Below are 26,026 nucleotides of genomic sequence, written 5' to 3' on the forward strand. Positions count from 1 at the left end.
ATATTTGGATTTTGCATAGAACTTGGCACTCATTTAGATCTCCATTCTTTTTATGGCGAACCCCACAGCCTAGCATAATTTTTGTATTGAACTTGGCTCTCCTTTTTTACATTTATGTTTTTGATGGGATATCAATACTTTTTGTAAAGAAAACTAGGCAGGTATTGAGATTTAATGTTTTTTCTTGTGTTTCCGCTGCATGTTTTTTACTTCTGTTCTTTGTATTAATTATGTGGTGCCGCGCGCCGCCAACGACACACCGTTGGCCGGTTGTTTAGCGCGTATTACAGGTTTTTTGTATGGGGACCCCCCCTTTTTTTATTTTTAGATTTTTTCCTACGCTTACACGCAATTACCGAGCTGGATTCCAAATTTCATCCTTCTAGGTCATCTGGAAGTAGGTTAGGTTTAGGTACTATATGTCAGTCACAATAAAAAATAAATTTGTATGGGGACCCCCCCTATTTATTAACTTTTTTTTGATTTTAGATTTTTTCCTACGCTTACACACAATAACCGAGCTGGATTCCAAATTTCATCCTTCTAGGTCATCTGGAAGTAGGTTAGGTTTAGGTACTTATATGTCAGTCACAATAAAAAATGTTTTTTTTGTATGGGGACCCCCCCTATTTTATAATAATTTTTTATTTTTAGATTTTTTCCTACGCTTTCACACAATAAATGAGCTGGATTCCAAATTTCATCCTTCTAGGTCATCTGGAAGTAGGTTAGGTTTAGGTACTTATATGTCAGTCACAATAAAAAATGGTTTTTTTGTATGGGGACCCCCCCTATTTTATAACTTTTTTTTATTTTTAGATTTTTTCCTACGCTTTCACACAATAACTGAGCTGGATTCCAAATTTCATCCTTCTAGGTCATCTGGAAGTAAGTTAGGTTTAGGTACTATAGGTATGTCAGTCAGTCTTAAAATTTACGACTTTTTGACCTTCATATCTTTATAACCGTTTGAGCTAGCTTCATGAAATTTGGGCTTCTAGATGTCCTTATGGATATAATTAGACACACGTTGTTTTATGTGTTTACGTTAAAGATGTTTTGAGTTATAGAAGGGTCAAAAGTGGCACCAAGTGGTTCGTGTAATATTACACTTGGCGCTGGCTAGCCAGTTCCTTTGCTTGAACTTGGCTTGACACGCTGCCGCGTGTCTAGATTAGGTTGGTCATACTGAACAACTTTTTCTATGAAACTAACCCCGAAATCCCAATAAAAATAAGGTTGTCTGTACAGTCGGTTTACGGACGATAATTTTGCGTGATAACGTCATAAGAAAACGTGGCCGTAACGTTACCATGGAGATCTGTCCACAACGTGACACTTTTCGTGCATGCTACCGGTATTCATCGATTTATAAGACGTTATTACGTCAAAAAATTGGCTTTCCCATAGAAATTTCGACATCCACTCGACTAAAATGTATGAAACGGCCAAAAAATTTTTTGTGATTTCGGAGTTGGTCCCATAGAAAAAGTTGTTCAGTATGGCCTACCTAATCACCTCTCACAATATGGCTAGTTGTCCAAAAAACGCACTGTATTTCACAAAAAATCTACTAACTTTACATGAGTTTTAGGGTTCCGTTCCTCAAAAGAAAAAAACGGAACCCTTAAAAGATCACTCGTGCGTCTCTCTGTCTGTCTGGCCGTCGGTCACAGCCTATTTTCACGGAAACTACTGGACCAATTAAGTTGAAATTTGGTACACATATGTAAATTAGTGACCCAAAGACGGACATGTAATGTAAACAAATGAATTTTAAGCATGGGGGCAAGCACTTATGGGGGGTAAATGAGAAATTTACCAATTAAGTTCCAAGGGTTCCGTACATTATCCAATTTTTAACAATGTACTTTTAAAAGTGAAACGCAAGTGAATTGCCTTTAAAAAAAACCCGTAGGTGTCGGATCAAAAACGAAGTAATTAGTCCGACTCACGCTTGACTGCATATTTCTAATAGGTTTTCCTGTCATCTATAGGTAAAAAACTATTTTGTATATTTTTTCAAAATTTTAGACCCAGTAGTTTCGGAGATAAAGGGGGGAATGGTAATTTTTTTGGATATTTTCTTAAATAACTTCTAAACTATTTATATTAAAATTACAAAAGTTATATATTTGAGATTCTCAAATATATAACTGATGATGAGCTCTTTCATTTCATGTAACACGATATAGTTTAAAAAACATTATTTTTTTAATTTTCTCCTGTACCCCCCAAAAGTGGCCTCTATGTTTAAAATTCATTTGTTTACGTAAAATCTCCGTCTTTGGGTCACAACTTTACATATGTGTACCAAATTTCAACTTAATTGGTCCAGTACTTTTGGAGAAAATGGGCTGTGACAGACGGACAGACAGACGCACGAGTGATCCTATAAGGGTTTCGTTTTTTTTCTTTTGAGGTACGGAACCCTAAAAGTATAGGTAAGCATTAATAATTTACCCCCGGATAAAAATAACACAGTAATGGTTTTTGAGCGCTCAAAAATCTCAAAATAACTGATGCGGTGCAATGAGTAGTACAGACTAAAAGTAAAAGAAATGAATCATTTTACTAAAAAAAATAACTACTACTATCAACACCGTCATGTCAAGGTAACAAGTCTCATTTTGCCACGACTATTATAATAAACATGATGGTGGATGTCAGTGCAAGTGTTAACTTGGGCGCGTTCACTGCGTTCCTATACGAATTGCAGAACTAAACTTGTCCAAAATTCGACTAGCTTCAAAAGTCACAAAAATTGCCTCAAGATCGGAAGTCACACACATGTCACACGAGAAGGCGAAAATTCACGAAAAATGTGACTTTTGTGACGATCTGGCAACACTGCAAAACAGTAACGTTGATGCATAAAAGTGAAAAATACTTATGTGTTACACAAAAACACAACGATAGCGTCATCTATAGTACGTCCAGAGCCATCTAGCGACAAAACCTGTTACTATACTTTAACTACTATGCAATTGCAATACGGAGATTTATTTGTATTTTATTAATATTAGTGTTTTTTTATTGTAACTATATTATAATTATAATATCGAAATCTTACGTTGCGCGTTTTTGCGTAAATAATTAATTAGAAATATATAAGTCCGGTCTGCTTATGTTTTTTTTATCTAGAAAATCGTGATACCAGCCGGGGTCGAACCAACGACATCTAGTTGGAAGGCTTACCTCACCTTACCGCTTTTATCTTTTAACTGGCCGAGTGTTCGCGAAGGTCTCTGTTTCTCCTTGGTCAGAAATTGTCTTAATACTTAATTTTTAGTTGAATTGTGATATTTTCCATTCGATTTCCTATTCACAACTGAATGTAATCGCATTAACAAATCTTGTTTATACTCCAACACTCCATTCTATTAATAGAATTGAAAACGAGTTGGTCAAAATAGGGGTCATCCATTAATTACGTCACACCAATTTCTAGGTTTTTTGACCCCTCCCCCCCCCCTTGTCACACTTGGTCACATTTGGCATACCCCTCCCCCCCTAGTGTGACGTCACATTTTTTTCTACGAAATCGCCAAATCGAATTAAGTAAGAGTAGAAAGTATTCGCCGTTTCTGGCCCCGCCTCTCAGTGGTCCCCGATCCTGACCCCAGGGCCGAGCCACCGCCCATGCTGAACCTAAAAAAAAAAAAAAAAAAACAAATAGCCCCCCATTTGAATTGATTGCGCTAGGTCCCAGCAGTGCCCGGCGCCTCCTTCAGGGACTTACGAAATACGCTAATTAAACAATACACCTTGTTCACCACGGTAACAATAGGCTCGTCGACCCTTTTCTATTGTTCGATCTCGACTCGGGCGCGCTATTGTGTTACCGAGCATACTACCTGCCTGGACCCTTTCCTTAACCCACCGACGTCTCCATTCATGCCTTCTTTATGTGTGTATACAGTAGGTGTTTGTGATAGGTATTAGAGATAGGTATTTTGCAATATGTATTAGCAATAGCTATTTGCAATAGGTATTAGCGATAGGTACTTATTTGTGATGCATAGGTACTCTAACTATCAACTCTAATAACCCGCATTGTCTTATTACCTCTTGGAGCTATTTCGATTTATAAGGAATACAGTTCTAACCTTCTTCTGACTAGAATTTACACTATTTAGACTTTGGCAGCCTAAACTAACCTTAACCTTTTACCAAACCTAACTTATTCTTCGAAAACCTTCTCATTTCAAACTAACCTGCTTTCACCTAGTCTTCCGATATAAAGTAAACTCGTAGTTACTTGTTTCTTTCTATTATTTAAAAAAATAACGAGGCGTGTGAGGCATTTCTTGTGCACTTGTTTTCATTGTTATAACAGCTTAATTGCTTTATTGATAGATGTCTATTATATTTTATGCTGACAATGGGTTTATTGTTTCCTATACCTATTTTTTTATAATTTTGGTTTGAGTAAAGAGAACGTCTGTTTAGATGAACTTGTTGAGACATGTTACTTTGAGTGATTTAAAAAAAGAACGAGACGAGTCAACTGGTTTCAACATGATTTAGTCTAATACATCAACATTTCTTGTGCGTTGCTATTCATTGTTATAACAGCATAACTGCTTTATTGGTAGACATCTATTATATTTTATACTGACAATGGATTTATTGTTTCATATTATGCTTTTGAATTTGGATTTGAGTAACGAGAACGTCTGTTTAGATGAACTTGTTGAGACATGTTACTTTGTGTGATTTAAAAAAAAGAACGAGACGTGTCAACTGGTTTCAACATGATTTAGTCTAATACGTCAACATTTTTGTACGTTGCTATTCATTGTTATAACAGCATAATTGCTTTATTGGTAGACATCTATTATATTTTATACTGACAATGGATTTATTGTTTCCTATTATGCTTTTGAATTTGGGTTTTAGTAAAGAGAGCGTGTATTAGATGAACTTGTTGAGACATGATTTTAACGGTACTGTACCTTGGTCATAGTGACACAGTATAAAAGCCGAAGAGAAATGAGTTTGAGTAAGTATTACCGTCGTGGCAGTCCTCTGTATCAGAGCTCCTTGTATCTATTGCAGTATATAGAAATATAGTGTTAATTCAACAGTGAAGTGTTTAAGTGTTTATAGAAAGACCCAACAATGGATGTAAGTATGTCTTTTATTACCGTAACTTACTTTGTTTTGTTTTCACTTGTGTTCTTTGTGTTTTAATTATCAAGATTGTAGACAGTGTGTAAATTATTGTTTTATATTGTTTCAGTTCACTGAAAATACTTTCAAGAACTATTACTACCCGGATAATAATAAAGACGAATCAAGCGATGAAGAGGGTACGCTTGGTTTCAAAGTTAAACAAGCCATCGCAAAGAAACGTTCAGGAAACAATATCGATAGTTTCTTTGAACGACCTAAAAAGCAACCCAAAATTGTGAAACGGTCTTCGAATGTGAGCAAAAGTTCACCAGACGGTGTTGCAAACTTATCATCCGGACAAGACGACGGGGCGTATGCATCACATTTGATTAAAATCGAGATATATGATATGCAAACAATTAAAAACGTCCCACCCATGGAACACTGGAAGCATGCGGACTTCAGATTGAAATATTTTGCGTTGGAAGACGATTTGGAGCTACAAAATACGCGAAATATTATTTATAACATAACAAAACAATTAGCTTCTAAGGACAGTAGTGTGAAATATTTTATAGATAATAAGAAACAGTGATAGTTATAATTATTAATGATAGTAGTAGCTTAATGATTGTGTTAACGTATTTCTCATTTTTTACCTCTTAAGTACATTTTCCATGTAACAGATTATTTTTATTGTATCACATTACAACAAGTTTTAATTTAAACTTCTCATTTGTAAAGGTTGCAGTCCCCACTCTTAGAAATCTTATACCTGTAGTCAACTATTTAAATGAAAGAAAGCACTGTATGATTTCTCATTTCATAATGGACTCTTTGAGCTGTGATGTCTACGATCTTGAACTTATCAGACTCTGTGAAGAAATAGAAGAAAATGAAGATCTATGCGAGGCTGCCCGTCTTGTGAGCCAACTTCATCGAGAGGCGTAAGTAAAAATATTCCTGTTCATACATGTCTATAACTCTTAACCAGTACCTGTTTAACAAAGGATGGGTTCCTAACTTGTTGTGACTTGCACTTATTGTTAGGATAAACGTGGGGTGGGAGAGGACTGGTTATATAAGCGGGGTATCTCGAGTTCATATCATTCAGTGTTTTGGTGCCGTGCTTGTACTGTGATATCCTTTTCCATAATGGTGTTTACTTACTATCATATTGGTCTCACTTTACCTCGTGATAAGATTGAGGAATTAAGTAAAGAATTTATTTTAGAAGTTTTTCATAGAAATATAAGGATGTGGCACATTTCAAACAAATTACCTCACACGTTACTGGAAGATTCTGATATTATACCTTATTATACACCATGTGATGGCCACATCAAAAATTCCAAGGGGAATACTGAGACATCAGATGTGATTGATGGAGTTTTGATGATGCAGGCCTATTGTCAGCAGTGTCGAAAAGACTTACGTTAGTATATACAACCAACCATTTTAGTAATTATTTTTATTTTATCTGACATTAAGATATTTATGTTTTTTTTTTTTGTATTGTTATAGATCTTCTCAAATAGGACGGGGAGTAAAAAGAACAGGTGCAGTTTTGGAGACTGAAGAATTCTTGTCGAAGAAAAACCGTCTAGTAGCTGCTGAACCTGTCACATCAACATCATCCGAACCAGTTCCCGATGTCATTGTGAGTACAAATAATAATCATGAAATTGAATGTTCTGTGTGTAATAAGCTTGTCTCTAAAAGATATTTTAAAAATCATTTAAATAGTAATCTTCACAAAAATAATGTTTTAAGGGCTGACATTGAATGGGTTAATGTTCAGTTAATTGAAAATGCTTTTAAGAATAGGGTGGCCACTTACAGAATACTATTAAATGAAAATGTTCACCAACCATTTACTCCCGAATCTATATTACTAGAAAATAAAGATAAAATCTTTGCATTATTGGATCGTTCCCTCACTGATCACCATGCTTTAAAAGTAAACTTTATTTTAAATGCGGATTTTACTCAAGAGACCAAACAAGTAAATAATACATTTGATTTCCAATTATGTAACAATGTAGTTGATGTTAGTAGCGACAAAGATGAGATTTTCGAGTCAGTTGTTAAAGATATATTAACAAAATTATTTAACTTTGAGAGAAAAGATAGTGGATGGAGTTTAGTAAAATTTAACTATCTAGATGTTAATGTAAACAAATTTAATCCAATGCGTGGTTCTTCCTATATCGAATTACCACGTGATATTCAGAACAGAAAAGCAGTTATTAATGTAAAAAATAGTGATCATGAATGTTTTAAATGGGCTGTATTGTCAGGCTTGTATCCACCTACAAGTCATCGTTCAAACACTACGAAATCGTATATAGCGCATAAAAATAAATTAAATTTTGGAAATTTAACTTTCCCACTTAAAGTTGGAGATATTCAGAAATTTGAAAAAATGAATGATATAAGTATAAACGTTTTTGGTCTTGAATACAATTCGAAAAGTAAAATACATGACGTAGTAGGCCCATTACACTTAACAAAGTGCAAAAAAGCTACCCACTTGAACTTATTGTACATATCCAAAGACAGTAAGGGGCATTATTGCTATATCAAAAATTTATCTAGGTTAGTATCTAAACAGTTATCAAATACACAGCATGCCGCACATATTTGTGATGGTTGTTTGTCGAACTTTACAACTCGCGACAATTTAATGAATCATCAAAGAAACGATTGTTTCCATGTTTGTACACATTTACCTTCAGAACAGGATAAAAAGAAAAACTGGTTCAATGAAAACGTTTCCTGCAATATACTTACTTTCGATAATTATGAACGTAAATTAAGGGTACCTTTTGTTATTTATGCTGATTTCGAGGCCTTTCTAAACCCGATTCAAACAGGTAAAATTAATCCTACTACATCCTCAACAACAAATGTACAAAAACATGAGGTATATAGTTTTGGATACTACATTAAATGTTCTTATAATGATAAATTATCAGTGTACAGGACATATAAAGGCAAAAATTGCACCCAGGAATTTATGAAGTATATGGAACAAGACTTAAAGGCCATTTGTAGGAGAAATACTTTTGTAAAAACTCCATTGCCTTTATCTAACGCAAATAATGTGCATATTTCTCAGAGTAGTACATGTTATATTTGTGATAAAAATTTAAACGAGGATTCATTCATTTCCTATAATTACCATACCGGTCTTTATGAAGGAGTGGCACATAAATTTTGTTCCGAAAAATACAGGGCACCTAATTTTGTACCTGTATTTTTCCATAATTTGTGTAACTATGATAGTCATTTTATAGTGCATGGGCTTGGTTTGGTGGAAGGCGACATTGAACTGATTCCAGAGAACAAAGAGAAATACATTTCATTTTCTAAGAGCTTGCAAATAAATAATCGCACAGTTAAATTGAGATTTGTTGATTCACTTAAATTTATGTCCAGTAGTCTTGACAAATTGGCAAAAAACTTGTTGCCTGAACAATTTCATGAATTAAAATTGAATTTTTCATGCGAGGAGGATTTTAAACGCTTATTACGAAAGGGTGTATATCCCTATGAACACATGTCATCATACGATTCTTTAAACTTAACAGCTCTTCCCTCTAAAGATGATTTCTTTAGTTCCTTGTCTGATAGTCAAATCTCAGAGAAGGATTATGATCACGCAAAAGATGTTTGGTCTCATTTTCAATGCAAAAATATGGGTGATTATTCTGATTTATATTTAAAAACTGATGTTTTATTACTAACTGATATATTTGAAAATTTTAGAAACCTTTGTCTTAAGACGTATGGATTAGACCCCGCTCATTATTATACTGCTCCGGGATTAAGTTGGGATGCAATGTTAAGAACTACAAAAATAAAACTAGAACTCCTAACTGATATCGATAAAATAGCTTTTATAGCGAAAAATATTCGAGGTGGCATATCACAATGTAGTAATAGATATGCGAAGGCTAATAATATTTTTTTGTCAGATTATAATCATAATATCCCATCGTCATTTCTTATGTACTTTGATGCAAATAACCTTTACGGGTGGGCTATGTCTCAATGTGTTCCTACCGGTAAATTTGAATGGGTAAATGCAGATACTGACTTTAATATATCTGATGACGCTGATCATGGTTTAATTTTAGAAGTTGATCTCGAATACCCTAACGAGTTGCATGACTCTCATTCAGATTTGCCATTCTGTCCTGAAAACGTTTGTTTGGGTAATTCCAAAGAAAAAAAATTAATTCCTAATTTAAATAAAAAAACGAATTATGTCATTCACTATAGAAATCTAAAACAGTGTTTAAAAAATGGTTTGAAATTGAGTAAAATCCATCGCATTCTTAAATTTCAACAGTCTATGTGGTTAAAAAGTTACATAGATTTGAACACCCACATGCGATCACAGGCATCATCTGATTTTGAAAAAGATTTCTTTAAACTAATGAATAATTCAGTGTTCGGTAAGACCATGGAAAATGTTGCAAAACGTGTAAATGTCAAATTATTAAATAACTGGGAAAATCGAGGAAAAACGCAGGGGGTTCAATCTTTGATAGCGAAACCCGAGTTCCATAGTTTATCCATATTCTCTGAGAATTTAGTGGCCGTTCAGTTGAATAAAACTAAAATATTTTATAATAAACCGATTTATTTGGGATTTTGCATATTAGATATATCAAAAACTTTGATGTATGACTTTCACTACAGCTACATGAAAACCAAATATCCAGACAATCTTAAGCTTCTTTATACAGATACTGATAGCTTAGTATATCAAATTTTCACGGAAAATTATTACGCAGATATAAAATCAGACCTTAATTTATATTTTGATACATCTGACTATCCTCCTAACAATAAATATGATTTTCCGTTAATAAATAAAAAGCGATTAGGGTTTTTCAAAGATGAAAATAATGGTAGAATTTTAAAAGAATTCGTAGGTCTGAGGTCTAAAATGTATACCTTAGATGTTGAAAAATATGACGAGAATGATGAGAAAACTGAAAAATACGGTGTTTTATCAAAAGCCAAAGGAGTCAATAAATGTGTTACAAAAAAATTTACTCTTGACAATTACAAAACGTGTTTATTTAATAAAAATTTGCAACGCGCTCAAATGTTAAGATTTAAGTCTATAAAACATATAATATTCACTCAAAAAATAAATAAAATATCATTATCGCATGAAGATACAAAACGATTCTTATTAGAAAACTCTTCTGACACTCTTGCGTGGGGTCATTATAAAATACCGCAATAATTAAAAAGTTTCAAAGTTGTAATTTAATCACACAGAACATTCGAATTCCAAATTATTGTTTGTACATTGTATATTTTTAAGATATTACTTGTAATTAATTTTTGTAATGAAATTAATGTAATTTTTAAGATATATAACATGTAAAAAAAAATGTATGAATTTTATTTTATTGTATCTTTTAAGGTAGTTTTGTAAATAAGAAACAAAAAAAATTGATGTTAAAAGTGTGATCATATATAATAAATTTTTTTTTTACGTAATCCTTTTGTTTTTTTCTACTATATCTGAGTTGTTTAAATAGTAATCATCTTTCTGAATATTACCATTTAAAGTCCATCCGTTAACATATCAACACTCTCCAACACACACACACACACACACACATACACATAGATTACGATATTTAATAATGATTCACTTTTATCATCCTTTCACCACCATTGTCGCAGGTCCTAGTGGCTGTGGTAAAACTCAATTTGTCACAAACTTTTTGAATAACTCCAAAGAGATATGTAATGTTGAATTTGATGAAATCATTTGGTGTTATGATGAAATGCAACCTCTCTACAATCTGGAAAATGTAAATTATAGTCAAGGAATACCAGATTTTTCAATTTTTGATGGGAAGAAACCTAAACTTCTTATTATAGATGATTTGATGAGAGAATCAGATGGACGAATCGTTGACATTTTTACGAAAGGTAGTCATCATAGAAACTTAAGTGTTTTTTATATTACACAAAACATATTTCATCAAGGTCGAGGTCAACGTGATATTTCATTGAATACAAGCTACATTGTATTTTTTAAAAATCCCAGGGATAAAACTCAAATACGCTACCTGTCACGACAAGTTTACCCAGAAAACTCAAAGTTTGTGGACGAAGCCTACAAAGATGCTACAAAGGAGGCTCATGGTTACCTCATGATTGACCTGAAACAAAATACAAATGACATATGCCGTTTCAAAACAAAAATATTTCCGTTCGATGGGCATTGCACAGTGTATGTACCTAAAAAGGGGTTTAAATATGATAAAAATCAGCATATTTTAGTCAGTTCTACATGATGCATGCAAGAGTAAACACATATAAACATTTACTTGAAGCATTGCAGTTGCTTAAACCCAAATATCGTACTGCGTTACTTAAATCTTGTGACGATGAAGAGATCAACATTATTTGTGAGTGTATTTATAACGTCCTAAATGGGAAAATTCCATTGGAAAAAAAAGAAAAGACGAAACTAAAAAAATATAAAGATATTTTTAGAAAATTAGTTTCGAAAGGGAAACATAAAATAAGAAAAACTGTTATAGTTCAAAAAGGAGGTGCATTTCTACCTATTATTTTAGGTGCAGTTTTAAGTGCTTTAGTGAACTCTTTATCATAAACAAAATGGAAAACACAAAAAAAATGTTATTAGTAGAATCAGATTTTATTGAAAGACTGAAACGGAATGAGAGTCCACCCGAAAATTCCTCATCTCGGCTAGATGGAGAGATGCAAAAGATCCTTAAAAGTAAAATGAATGATCGCGAAAAGTGGACGTTATATTCTCAAGCATTACAAAGATTTCTACATTTTATTGAAACAGATCGAAAACCGTTTAGAATACCCATCGTGATGGAGGGACTAGATCAAGTCATCAACGAAAGTAATGATATTATAAAAACAAAAGTGAACAAAAAGGAGGAGAACGAAAATAATGAGTCAGTTACAGATAATGTTACTGAAGCAGCTACACCGTCATCGTTTAATACACCACCTGGTGAAATAAATCAAGAACTAATGCCAATTAGTCCATCAAAAATTATAAACATATTACCTAAATCTTATGAAAAAAAAGCTCGAACGTTGTTAGATTACATTGTTTCAAGTAAACCGAAAATTTGGTGGAAACAGACTGGTGAAGTTGTTATAAATAACCAAACCATTCAAAATAGTAATATTACTGATTTGGTAAGCGACACCGTTAGATGTCTTAAACGTCCTAAGCCAATTGGATGGGAAGTGTTTGCTTTACTTTTAAAAGATATCGAAGTGCCTAGGTCATGCATAGGTAATCCTACAAATTTAGCATTTATTAATGGTACTCCTTTGATTGAACCCTTTACCCCCTCCACATCTGTGAAGACGAGAGCCTCAACAGATAAAGATAATAATACTTCTACACCTCTTGCTACACGGGAGCAAAAGCGATCCGGAAAGAAAATAGAGTGGGAAAGATGGACTCCTTATTAGACATTAACAGAATCTACTATGATGTCTCTAATCCAGCTGGCTATAGCAGTTTAAATAATTTATCAAAGGAAATGAAAGGTCAAATGAACAAAGAGGAAGTGAAAAAATGGTTACAATCTCAAGATACGTACACGCTGCATAAACCTACTCATAGACGATTTACTAGAAATAAATACATTCTCTCGAACTTTAATGAACTTTGGCAAGCCGATTTAAGTGATATGAGTACTTATAGTCAATATAATGATGGGTACAAATATATTCTTTGTGTTATTGATGTATTCAGTAAATATGCTTTTGCAAGAGCCATGAAGAAGAAGGATTCAGCAACTGTTAAACAATGTTTTGAAAGCATATTTACTGAAGCCAACTCTGTTCCCCGTCACATCCAATCTGATAAAGGTACAGAATTTGTTTCAAAGGCGGTTAGAGATTACTTTAAGAGCAAAAATATTAATTATTATACCACTAATAACCCCGACATTAAAGCAAGTATAGTAGAAAGGTTTCAAAGAACACTTAAAATGAAAATGTGGCGTTACTTCACTCATAAGAATACATATAACTACACAAATATATTACAAGATCTTTTACATTCTTACAACCATAGCTATCATTCTAGCATTAAAATGCGCCCAGTTGATGTTAGCTCTAATAATATTATGACTGTTTGGTGTAATTTATATGATCGCAAAAAAGATAGACAAATTTCATCAGAAACTAAAAAACTAAATGTAGGTGATCATGTTAGAATCACTAAATATAAGCATGTGTTTCAAAAAGGTTATGAAAGTAATTGGAGTGATGAAATATTTATTATTGATTCGATTATTAACAGATCGCCACGAGTTGTTTATACAATAAAGGATTTAGAAGGTGAACCCATCATTGGTACATTTTATTCTAAAGAATTACAAAAGGTAACTTACCTCCCCTCCAACGAGTATAAAATTGATAAAATAATACGCTCGCGTCGAGTTGCTGGCAGAAAGGAAATACTAGTTAAGTGGCAAGGTTATCCTAATAAATTTAATTCTTGGATACCTGAATCAAACTTAAAGAAAATATGAGTGAAAATAGTTTTTATCTAACTTTGTTAAGTAATAGTTCATCAGATTACTACACGGATAACACGACTGCACATTTCTTAACTAAATTACCAAAGACCATTAAATTGGATGGAGAATGGGTAGTTGGGTTGGTGGAATTTCAATACCCTTGTTCCATGTATAATGTTCAAGAGCACGAAAACATCATTTATTTAAAGAAAACGGTGGTATCACCCACCGACAAAACTACAAAAATAGTGGATATAAAAACTCATATACCAGCCACTACATATGATAATATAGATCATTTTCTTCAAGCGTTTAATGAAAACCCACAGTTAAAAAATAACGTAAAATTTCGATATGATGGATTAACAAAACTGGTTGGAATAGCAACAACAAATAAAGAAATAACATCTATCATAACAACTCCGATACTAAGTCTGCAATTGGGTTTCAAACCGAGAACAAATTTAAAACAAAATGCATTAGGAAAAAACCCCGCAAATTTATATTTAGGTTTACCATCTCAAATATTTGTTTATACTGATATAATACATCCACAAGTAGTCGGAGATGTTATTACTTCATTACTCAGAATAATACCTTTAGATCCAACTAAGTTCATTTATGGAGCTTATAAAACTCACATCTTCTCACCCGCTCATTATGTACCAGTTTTACGAAGAGAGTTCGATACAATTGAAATAGATATAAGAACAACGACTGGTGTCAGAGTACCATTTCAATTTGGATTTTCTTGCGTGAAGCTACACTTTCAACGAGTAAAATGATTTACAACAGATCGTCAGTCTCTTGTCCTTACGAACATTATTATTCACACCAAGCCGGCTCTGGGATAGGTATTGTCTATAAGGGAGTTCCATACCAACGAGGACATGGTATAGGCAGTTTTTTGGGTGGACTATTTAGATCAGTGCTCCCTTTGTTATCTAGCGGTTTAAAAACCATTGGAAAAGAAACCTTAGGGGCAGGGGTTGGTCTGTTATCTGATATGGTAAATTCTCGTCCTATGGATAGTTCCATTCGATCACGATTTAAGGAAGCGAGCGCTAACCTAAAAAGAAAGGCTGATGAAAAAATTGATTCTCTCATGTCAGGATCTGGGTATAAAATGTCGAATAAAAGAAGAGAACCGCTCATTACTCGAAAAGCATCGCGACGAAGTGGAAGTAAAAATAATAATAAAAATAACGATATATTTTCAAGTTAAATAATGTCATTTCTACACAGTCATTCATGTGAATGTGCAAAATCAGAATTAGATATATTTGCCCTTCCATCAACTCAAACAAGTATTGAAAGCGGACATTGGATTCATTACAAACCAATTTCATCTTTAAGTGATGATGGTCTCATTGAATTTCAAGTACCTGGATCAGGAGATGACTACATTGATCTATCACACACAATGTTACATATTACTGCTAAAGTGTTGAATCAAGATGGGATAAAATTAAAAGCAGATGCCGGAGTTGGACCCACCAATAACTGGCTACATTCCCTTTTCAACCAACTTGATGTATATTTAAATCAAAAACTCATATCACCCCCAAACAATACATATGCTTATCGTGCTTATATGGAAAATCTTCTCAACTATGGACCGGCAGCCAAAAAAACCCATCTTACTTGTGGTTTATGGTATGAGGATACCCCAGATTTTATGGATACCGTTGACGCCAACAACAAAGGATTTCAGAAAAGACTAGAATTTATCAAAGAGAGTAAGCAAGTGGAAATGATTGGACATTTGCATGGCGATATATTTAACCAAGAGAAATTCTTGATAAATGGCGTTGAATTGCGTATTAAGTTAGTCCGATCAAAAGAATCGTTTAATTTAATTTGTCATCAAGATAAAAAATATAAAGTACAAATAACAGATGCTAGTCTCATTGTTAGAAGAACAAAAATAAATCCTAGCGTTTTGTTAGCCCATCAAAAAGTATTGGCAACAACGACTGCGAAGTACCCCATTACGAGAGCAGAAGTTAAGGTTCTCACAATACCATCAGGGGTCCAGGGTAAAACATTGGATAATATATTTCTCGGACAAATTCCTAAACGGTGTATTATTGGATTTGTATCAAATTCAGGTTTTAATGGAAATTTAGCTTTGAATCCATTTAATTTTCAAAACTATAATATGAATTCATTTAGTTTGTTTGTAGATGGTCATGAAATTCCTTCTAAAACATTACAACCGTCATTTAGTTCTGGTTTAATAGCGGCGGCATATCACACCTTATTTTCCGGAACTGGTATTCATTTTCACAACGAAGGTAATGGAATAAGTAGAACAGATTATGGTGGAGGTTATTGTTTGTTATGTTTTGATTTAACCCCAGATTTATCTGCTAGTTCAACTTCACATTGGAATCTTGTTAGACATGGAAGTGTTCGGATAGAAGTACGCTTTGATTCGGCTCTAACTAGCACCATTAATTGTATCGTTTATGCAGAATTTGATAACATTATTGAAATAAACAAAAACCGTGATGTATCTGTAGATTACAATAGTTGATAAACATAATTATATAAATACAATGTTTTCTTTCGTTTACTTTATTTTGTTGTAGTCATTGTTTGCAGCATCATCAAGACATAAATTGTTATTAATTAAGTAATTATGGATACTAATGAGATACAATTTTGTATGAAGAAATTAAACCCACTGTTTGAAACAAATGTTTTTGCTGCCAACAAAATACCTATTTGGGTCGATCTACCTGTCTTTATTGTTAGTAATTTGGACCCTGACACGAAACCAGGCTCCCACTGGGTTGCCATACACATTGATGTTACTGGTATAGGAGAATATTTTGATTCCTTCGGAAGGAAGCCTTCAGGTTACCATAACTTATTTTTAAAAAGAAACACCAGACAGTGGTTTTATAACAATAAACCTCTTCAAAACCATTTTACTTCAGTTTGTGGTGAATATTGTTTAGTTTATTTGTATTTTAAATATCATGGAAAAACTATGAAAGATATGCTAAGTTTGTTTTCTGATAATTCTGTATGTAATGACCTTATATTAAGGAATATGTTTAAAACATTTTTTGTGAAATAAAATAATACGTGTACTTAAATAAGATTTTTTTATTTTTTCATATAATACAAATACCTTTCTAAACTATACATTTTTTTTTTAATTTTATTATTTACAAAATATTTCTTAACATTCTTGTTACTTAAAAACGAGACGACACAAAAAAATCTGTTACATGGAAAATGTACTTAAGAGGTAAAAAATGAGAAATACGTTAACACAATCATTAAGCTACTACTATCATTAATAATTATAACTATCACTGTTTCTTATTATCTATAAAATATTTCACACTACTGTCCTTAGAAGCTAATTGTTTTGTTATGTTATAAATAATATTTCGCGTATTTTGTAGCTCCAAATCGTCTTCCAACGCAAAATATTTCAATCTGAAGTCCGCATGCTTCCAGTGTTCCATGGGTGGGACGTTTTTAATTGTTTGCATATCATATATCTCGATTTTAATCAAATGTGATGCATACGCCCCGTCGTCTTGTCCGGATGATAAGTTTGCAACACCGTCTGGTGAACTTTTGCTCACATTCGAAGACCGTTTCACAATTTTGGGTTGCTTTTTAGGTCGTTCAAAGAAACTATCGATATTGTTTCCTGAACGTTTCTTTGCGATGGCTTGTTTAACTTTGAAACCAAGCGTACCCTCTTCATCGCTTGATTCGTCTTTATTATTATCCGGGTAGTAATAGTTCTTGAAAGTATTTTCAGTGAACTGAAACAATATAAAACAATAATTTACACACTGTCTACAATCTTGATAATTAAAACACAAAGAACACAAGTGAAAACAAAACAAAGTAAGTTACGGTAATAAAAGACATACTTACATCCATTGTTGGGTCTTTCTATAAACACTTAAACACTTCACTGTTGAATTAACACTATATTTCTATATACTGCAATAGATACAAGGAGCTCTGATACAGAGGACTGCCACGACGGTAATACTTACTCAAACTCATTTCTCTTCGGCTTTTATACTGTGTCACTATGACCAAGGTACAGTACCGTTAAAATCATGTCTCAACAAGTTCATCTAATACACGCTCTCTTTACTAAAACCCAAATTCAAAAGCATAATAGGAAACAATAAATCCATTGTCAGTATAAAATATAATAGATGTCTACCAATAAAGCAATTATGCTGTTATAACAATGAATAGCAACGTACAAAAATGTTGACGTATTAGACTAAATCATGTTGAAACCAGTTGACACGTCTCGTTCTTTTTTTTAAATCACACAAAGTAACATGTCTCAACAAGTTCATCTAAACAGACGTTCTCGTTACTCAAATCCAAATTCAAAAGCATAATATGAAACAATAAATCCATTGTCAGTATAAAATATAATAGATGTCTACCAATAAAGCAGTTATGCTGTTATAACAATGAATAGCAACGCACAAGAAATGTTGATGTATTAGACTAAATCATGTTGAAACCAGTTGACTCGTCTCGTTCTTTTTTTAAATCACTCAAAGTAACATGTCTCAACAAGTTCATCTAAACAGACGTTCTCTTTACTCAAACCAAAATTATAAAAAAATAGGTATAGGAAACAATAAACCCATTGTCAGCATAAAATATAATAGACATCTATCAATAAAGCAATTAAGCTGTTATAACAATGAAAACAAGTGCACAAGAAATGCCTCACACGCCTCGTTATTTTTTTAAATAATAGAAAGAAACAAGTAACTACGAGTTTACTTTATATCGGAAGACTAGGTGAAAGCAGGTTAGTTTGAAATGAGAAGGTTTTCGAAGAATAAGTTAGGTTTGGTAAAAGGTTAAGGTTAGTTTAGGCTGCCAAAGTCTAAATAGTGTAAATTCTAGTCAGAAGAAGATTAGAACTGTATTCCTTATAAATCGAAATAGCTCCAAGAGGTAATAAGACAATGCGGGTTATTAGAGTTGATAGTTAGAGTACCTATGCATCACAAATAAGTACCTATCGCTAATACATATTGCAAATAGCTATTGCTAATACATATTGCAAAATACCTATCTCTAATACCTATCACAAACACCTACTGTATACACACATAAAGAAGGCATGAATGGAGACGTCGGTGGGTTAAGGAAAGGGTCCAGGCAGGTAGTATGCTCGGTAACACAATAGCGCGCCCGAGTCGAGATCGAACAATAGAAAAGGGTCGACGAGCCTATTGTTACCGTGGTGAACAAGGTGTATTGTTTAATTAGCGTATTTCGTAAGTCCCTGAAGGAGGCGCCGGGCACTGCTGGGACCTAGCGCAATCAATTCAAATGGGGGGCTATTTGTTTTTTTTTTTTTTTTTTAGGTTCAGCATGGGCGGTGGCTCGGCCCTGGGGTCAGGATCGGGGACCACTGAGAGGCGGGGCCAGAAACGGCGAATACTTTCTACTAGTAAGTACCTAAGTATTATTAATATTTTATCAATATATTTTGACGATATAAATATTAGTAATTTTATAACCCAAAACTGCTTAGGAAAGAAAATTAAACGATTAAAAACTATTTTCGTTTTCAAAATTTGTTATTTAAATGTACAGCGAACTAAATAATTTAAATAAATTTTCGGTTACTGATGAAGTTAAAGTGACGTCACAAAGTTTGTGTCTCCCCCCTCCCCCATGTCACAATATGTCACATTTTCTTGACCCCCTCCCTCCCCCTAAACGTGTGACGTAATTAATGGATGACCCCATACCACTCGATTCCCAATTTCTATCGCTCTTATTTCAAAAATTAGCATTTCGCCGTTTTCAACCGATTTTCGAGTGACGAAATCGAGCAATCGAAATTCAAAAACCGCCCCCTGCAAGATAAATTTTGCACACTTCTTTTTCATCTGAATCAGTAGGTAGGTAGGTCAGTAGGTAGTAGGTCAGTAGGTAGTAGGTAGGTAGGAAGAGATCGCTTTTTAGCGATAAGACCGCCTGTTGTTCAACCTCTTCTTCCTGTATTATTTGTATTGTTTTCTGTAATGAGGTGTGCGAGTATTTGTCTTGTATTGTATTGTAGGTACCTACCTACCCATAGTACTGATCTGATTAGGTAATCAGATACTAATCCCTCAGAATTTTGAGTAGGAATTAACAAATAATAATTTTAATATACAAGCTAAAGGTATAAATCTGTTAGAACGCTATCTTTCTGTGAGTATTTTAAACTTTTGACTTGCCGATAATAATTAATTTATTATCCAATAAATAACTAAATTACAAAACTTAAAACAAACTTTAATTCACTTTATTTCCAGCACAACATAAAAGCCATCATAAAGTACAATGTTCGTAATTCTTGTAAATTATATTTAATAAAAAAAATCCCATTCTCGTACGTTTGTAGTACCTTATACAAACATAAACGCTGCAAAAATCCACATCTCTTTTGGGCAGTCGTGTAAAAGTTTAGGAAATATGGATACCATAGCGCCATCTATGTAGTAATTAGGAAACATTACTAGTTCACTTTAGTGTCGCTAGATAGTGTTGTAATCAATAGAAAAACTGCGCCATCTAGTAACTTTTGCTTTAACTTTTAGGAGTACTCTAAAACGAAAATACAAAGTAACTTACAGCAGCTCGCTCGTTCACAACAATTCCGCTAGAGGGCACTGCAGACAAACTTTTAATCACGCCATCTAGTAGTTATCACTTTAATTTCTAGGAGTACTCTTGTCCTTGTACAAAATTTAGTTTTAGTATTTTGTCAACAGGTGGATTTTTTAAAAGATATTTTCCTCTGAATTATTCTTTCCCACGTCAACCCACGTTGAGTCAAAATAATTTTGTAATCATCATCATCATCATAACTTAAGAGCTTTGCTCTTGTCGGTGGAGCAATCGCCAATCATTTTTTTCTTGTGCCAGTCTTTTAATTTCCACATACGACGCATTACGACGAATTTTGTAATAGTCAACTTATATACTTACTTATACATTTTTTCGCGGGTATAAATTAAAAACGCAAATTAATTGTGTTGACGGACATACACGCTTATATTTATTGATAAAAACAAAGAAAGGAATAAACAAACATAATAAAACTTACAAAACTTTAGATGAAAAATTTGCCCCAGGTCGCCGTCAACGGGCAAGGTGCCCAGAAGGCTGGCCGTATTTCCCCGCTGTATAGCGATGCTAATACGCTGGGCGAAATAGTGGCTAGCCCTCTGGTCACCAGAAGCCTCTATTAAGCGCGCTGACAAGTCTTTGTACAGTCGACGCGCACTTGGCCCCCACGGCCCCAAAGTTTCGACACCAAACGCCGCAAATATGTAGCTGCTTCCCAGAGCGGCATATTTGCGGCGCTTGAGGCTTTCGGCTGAGGAAGCCGCAGCGCCAGCAGAATCTTTGGTGCTTGGAACATGGGACGGTGCCAGGGTATCAAATTAATTTAACATTTTAAATACCTATATAATATTCGCAATCCCAGGCAAAGGGATTGCGGCTTCTGCCAAAATTCTTTCTGAATTCGCTTGAGTTTTTCGGAAATTCCCACAAGAAAATTAATAAACAAGGAATGTAACCATGGACATATATATTACTTCGTAAGGACGCGGCTAACGAGCACTAAAAAGGGGGCCGCTACATGGGTGTGATATTTGCATTTATCACACCCCGGCGCTCAGTCGTGTGGCGAATTGCGCAGTAGAAAGTTGTCACGCAGCATAACACAAAAATGCCTTATTGCGTTGTAAAAGGGTGCAAAAACCATTATAGGAAGTATAAGAAAAAAAATGGGATCTCATATCATCGGTAAGTAATTTCCAATTAGGTTTATTTATTGCTTAAAACCAATTTTAAACGATAATTTTATTTCATTCTCACGAGCAACTAATGTTCGCTCGTACGTCATAGCGCTAATGCATTAACCTTGTAAGGACGTCATTTCTCTTTGGAAGTTATTATGAAGTAGAAATGCATACTGCGTGATTTGTATAGGTAAATTTACTTAAATATGATTAGTTGATTACCTACCGGATATAATTACCGAAATTAAAGTACCTATTGTCTGTCTTACAGAGTTTGTTCCCGTTTCTTTTACATAATTATTAAAAACATTCGAAATAACAAGATCAAGTATTTGTTATTGTTTTATTCGTTGACTTAGGTACCTAGTATATTAATTCTTGTCAGGTTAAAGTTTTTAATTAACTGTAGGTAAAACTCAAAAAAAATTAACAGGTGAGCGCTAGAAACAAAGCGCGCATTTTCAAACACCGATTAATTCACATCGCTGTATTTAATACTTTCCATTACCTACTTATATTTTTGCATCATATTTGTGGACAGGTGGCACGCTCTCGTTTCGGAGGCCAAGATTCTCTTTGGATCACTGAGCCAAAATAGTTAGTTTGTATTGCTGTTTCCTTCTTTTTTACTCTACCTGTTTTGCAAGCAAGAAACTAACAGAAATAGTTGTTCGCCGCATTTTACTCGCGAAAGCTCGGGAGGTACTTATCGAACTGTACTGCTGTAGCTAGTAGCTCGGCCAACTTGTCGACCTTGACAGAGCCGGCTTACACAGGGCGGCACACCGCACTGCGCGAATGTTTAAAATATTGCATTGCCACCTGAGACGATAATGACATCACGAAATAACGTAGAAGAACGGAAACTTATAAGGATAAGTTCGCCCATTTTAATACAATAAATATGTTAACTAAAGCATTTATTACGAGAATCATAAGTAATACATAGGCAAAGGGTTAGGTTAAGACATATGTAGGTAGGGTAGAAAAGGGGTTTCAGTCGATGTGTGGAAGGGCGGCACCGTCGTCGAACCCAAGCCACCAGGCGGGGGACTTAAACCGGTGGCGTGTGCCTCGGATGCACATGGTGGTGGCACGTATAACGGCGTTACTGATCCTGCATCTCAGCCAGCCCAGTACAGTACTTAGAGATCGGTTCCAACGTTGAGATATGGTTTCTGCCATATGTTTTATAACGGAGGACATTTGGGGTGCATAGACGCTGTCAACAGATGTTACAAGTGGTGTGAAAGTTGCATGTCGCATTTCACAGGCCGTGGAATATTTTCTCTGTTTTTCGTCTTCAGCTGATTTTAGTACAGATGTCACGGGTCTTGAGAGGTAAGAAGGAGCGTCAGTGTCGACGACACGGATATCAAACAACGCCAACAAATACAACAAATAATTTTGATTAACCATAAACTTAATCGACGCTCTTCTGATATAAACCGCGAATAAACTTAACAAGCCTTGTACGCCCGTACAAAGTTATCGCGAGAGTCGAGCTCACGTAGTTGTACGCAGTGTGTAACAGATGGCGCTTTTTTGCTGACATGAAGATCGCAACGGGCAATTCATATGCATGCGCTCATCCATAGTTTATATCTATGGTCAAGCAGATCTTGTCAGTAGAAAAGGGCGGCAAATTTGAAAAATGTAGGCGCGAAGGGATATCGTCTCATAGAAAATTTTAATATCGCGCCTTTTTCTACTGACAAGATTTGCTTGACCATCTTTAACTAAATTATTGCACTTCCACATTTGGTAAACCCGCGCAAGTTTGGACGGACTCGAAATTTTGACATCAAAGGTTTCGACTCCAATGAGGGCAATGAGTCTGCTCTTTCTGCTGAATGAGAATATTTGAGGCAACCAAAGACCCATTTAATACATTTTTTAGTGCATTTAAAAAAGTTAAAGGAATGCCGACCATAGTAATAATAGTAATCGGTAGCTATTGATGACACCTGCGCCTGCGCGATCTATTGTCATTGAATGAAATATACAATTTTGAGTCTTCTTCTCTTGACACAGGGATCAAACCCTACCTAGGGATTATTTTAGATACAAAAGTATGAATGGGATGGGATAGCCGTGGAATCACAGCTTAAATGTGTGTAACGAATCAATCAGGTAATGGTTAGAATTAGAACTACTTTTTATTCACTAAGTAGACGTTTTGTGTCTAAATTAAGTTGATCCAAATTTATATATGACCGAAATGTCTTGAATAAATAGTTTAATAGGCAATATACATATATATACTATCTATTTATGTATTTTTGTTATGAGGCCCTAGAATTTTAAAGAATTCCATTCCATTAATACCTACCTATCTCGGATTCATACATGACCACTTAATGTTTTACAGTTAGTACCTAAAGTTTGGTTTTGCTTGATACTTTACTGTCAATTTATCCTCGCTTTGGTTTGGCGAAAAATGTTGTGTTTCACTCGGGAGCAAAGTTTGTTTAATCCTCGTGTATTGAAACCCTCGCAACGCTCGAGATTCCAGTTTTGGAACCACTCGCTACGCTCTTGCAATGTTAGTTATTTGTGTGCTAGTCTGTTCGAGGTACGGAAAACGGGGAAAAATATAGATAATACTCCTAAAAATACGTGTGATACCTCATTAGATTCGTAATGATGTCTAGAAAAATGTATTCGAAGCGTGTATTAGCACACAAAAATTACAAAAGTTATTAACAAAAAAAAGGGAGAAAAAAGTAGATTTGTCTTATTTCCCAAATATCTCAAAAAGTATTAATATTTAAGAAACCAAAATTAATATTATAAAAGAAGAGGATATTTCCAATCAAACATTCCATACTTGCAGAACTGTATCTCCATTATTTATACTTCTTTTTCAACGCTGAACACAGCCCTCCGCGCCTCATTTTCGGGAAACGCGCGCGACGTGAAAAAGTGATTACGTAACATTAAATATAATTTTAAAGGTATAAAATATTCATTGAAAAATTAAAAAAAAAAAATGGTGTACCTATATAATATATGTCAACAAATGTAATACTTGTGGGAATTTATCTTAAAGTTATTTTTTCAACAAGTTAGGCAATCGTTAATGAACAAAATTTTCTCGAAATTCCTTCTTCATTGAAAACGAATAAAAAATGTATAAATAAGTATTGTAACATTTTGTCACTTTCTAGAGCCCTTCTCATATACATGCTTAATAAGATCACGTTATAAAAGTTCTGAAAAAATTAATAGTTTGGTTAAAATATTATTTATTATTTTACAATTTTACCTTGATTTTTCGATCTACGTCAATTTTCTATGTTATTCTAAAACTTATTTCAAGTAAACTATTAACTTTATTAAAACTTTTATAACGTGATCTTATTAAGCATGTATATGAGAAGGGCTCTAGAAAGCGACAAAATTTTACAATACTTATTTATACATTTTTTATTCGTTTTCAATGAAGAAGGAATTTAGAGAAAATGTTGTTCATTCACAATTGCCTAACTTGTTGAAAAAATAACTTTAAGATAAATTTCCACAAGTATTACATTTGTTGACATATTTTAAATACACCATATTTTTTTAATTTTTCAATGAATATTTAATACCTTTAAAATTATATTTAATGTTACGTAATCACTTTTTCACGGCTCGCGCGTTTCCCGAAAATGAAGCGCGGAGGGCTGTGTTCAGCGTTGAAAAAGAAGTATAAATAATGGAGATACAGTTCTGCAAGTATGGAATGTTTGATTGGAAATATCCTTCGATTTTATAATATTAATGTTGGTTTCTTAAATATTAATACCTTTTGAGATATTTGGGAAATAAGACAAATCTCCTTTTTTCTCCCTTTTTTTGTTAATAACTTTTGTAATTTTTTGTGTGCTAATACACGCTTCGAATACATTTTTCTAGACATCATTACGAATCTAATGAGGTATCACACGTATTTTTATTTAGGAGTATTATCTATATTCTTCACCGTTTTCCGTACCTCGAACAGACTATGCGCGGAGGGAGCGAAGTTGTTCTTTAACCGCTCGTGTTTAGTACATTATTGTCGAGGCTCGGAAGTAGCTACTTGCAGGCAGCAAGTAGCCTTCCAGCCGAGTCATATATAGTGCTTTTCTCAAAAATGGTGCAAGAAATATAAATATCATAGAAATATTTTACAAAAGCAACGTTCTTACATATATATTTTGACAGAAAAAAGTCCTTGCCGCCTTTTTATTTTTTTTGATAAAAAAATAGAAGTGTATTTTTCTGCCGAAAATACGCCAACCTATTTGAGACATCTAAATAGTCGCGGTACTAATCATCTGTTTGGCTGTTTAATGGGCCTGTGCCTTCATTTGATATGGTCATTTCAACTTTTAAAAAATTTGGAACTCGACAAATAATGGAATTAGTATGCAACATTGCAGTCCCAAAATCGAGACTGCAATGTTTTTAACTTTTTAATTTTTGACTAACCATAAACTACGCGCTTCGCGACCTATTTTTTAGACGGCAAAGTCGACTTTGCCGTCC

The 26,026-nt window shown here is 34.0% G+C and overlaps 1 long non-coding RNA gene across 1 annotated transcript in view; it reads right to left on the bottom strand.

Annotated features, from left to right (window-relative positions):
- LOC134672125 (uncharacterized) overlaps nt 1–26,026 on the bottom strand; it is a 715,951-nt gene that overhangs the window by 510,293 nt on the left and 179,632 nt on the right. The gene's annotated exons all lie outside the window — the stretch shown is intronic.

This window comes from Cydia fagiglandana, chromosome 16 (genome assembly GCF_963556715.1).
Source record: "Cydia fagiglandana chromosome 16, ilCydFagi1.1, whole genome shotgun sequence".
NCBI classification, from domain to species: Eukaryota; Metazoa; Arthropoda; class Insecta; order Lepidoptera; family Tortricidae; genus Cydia; species Cydia fagiglandana.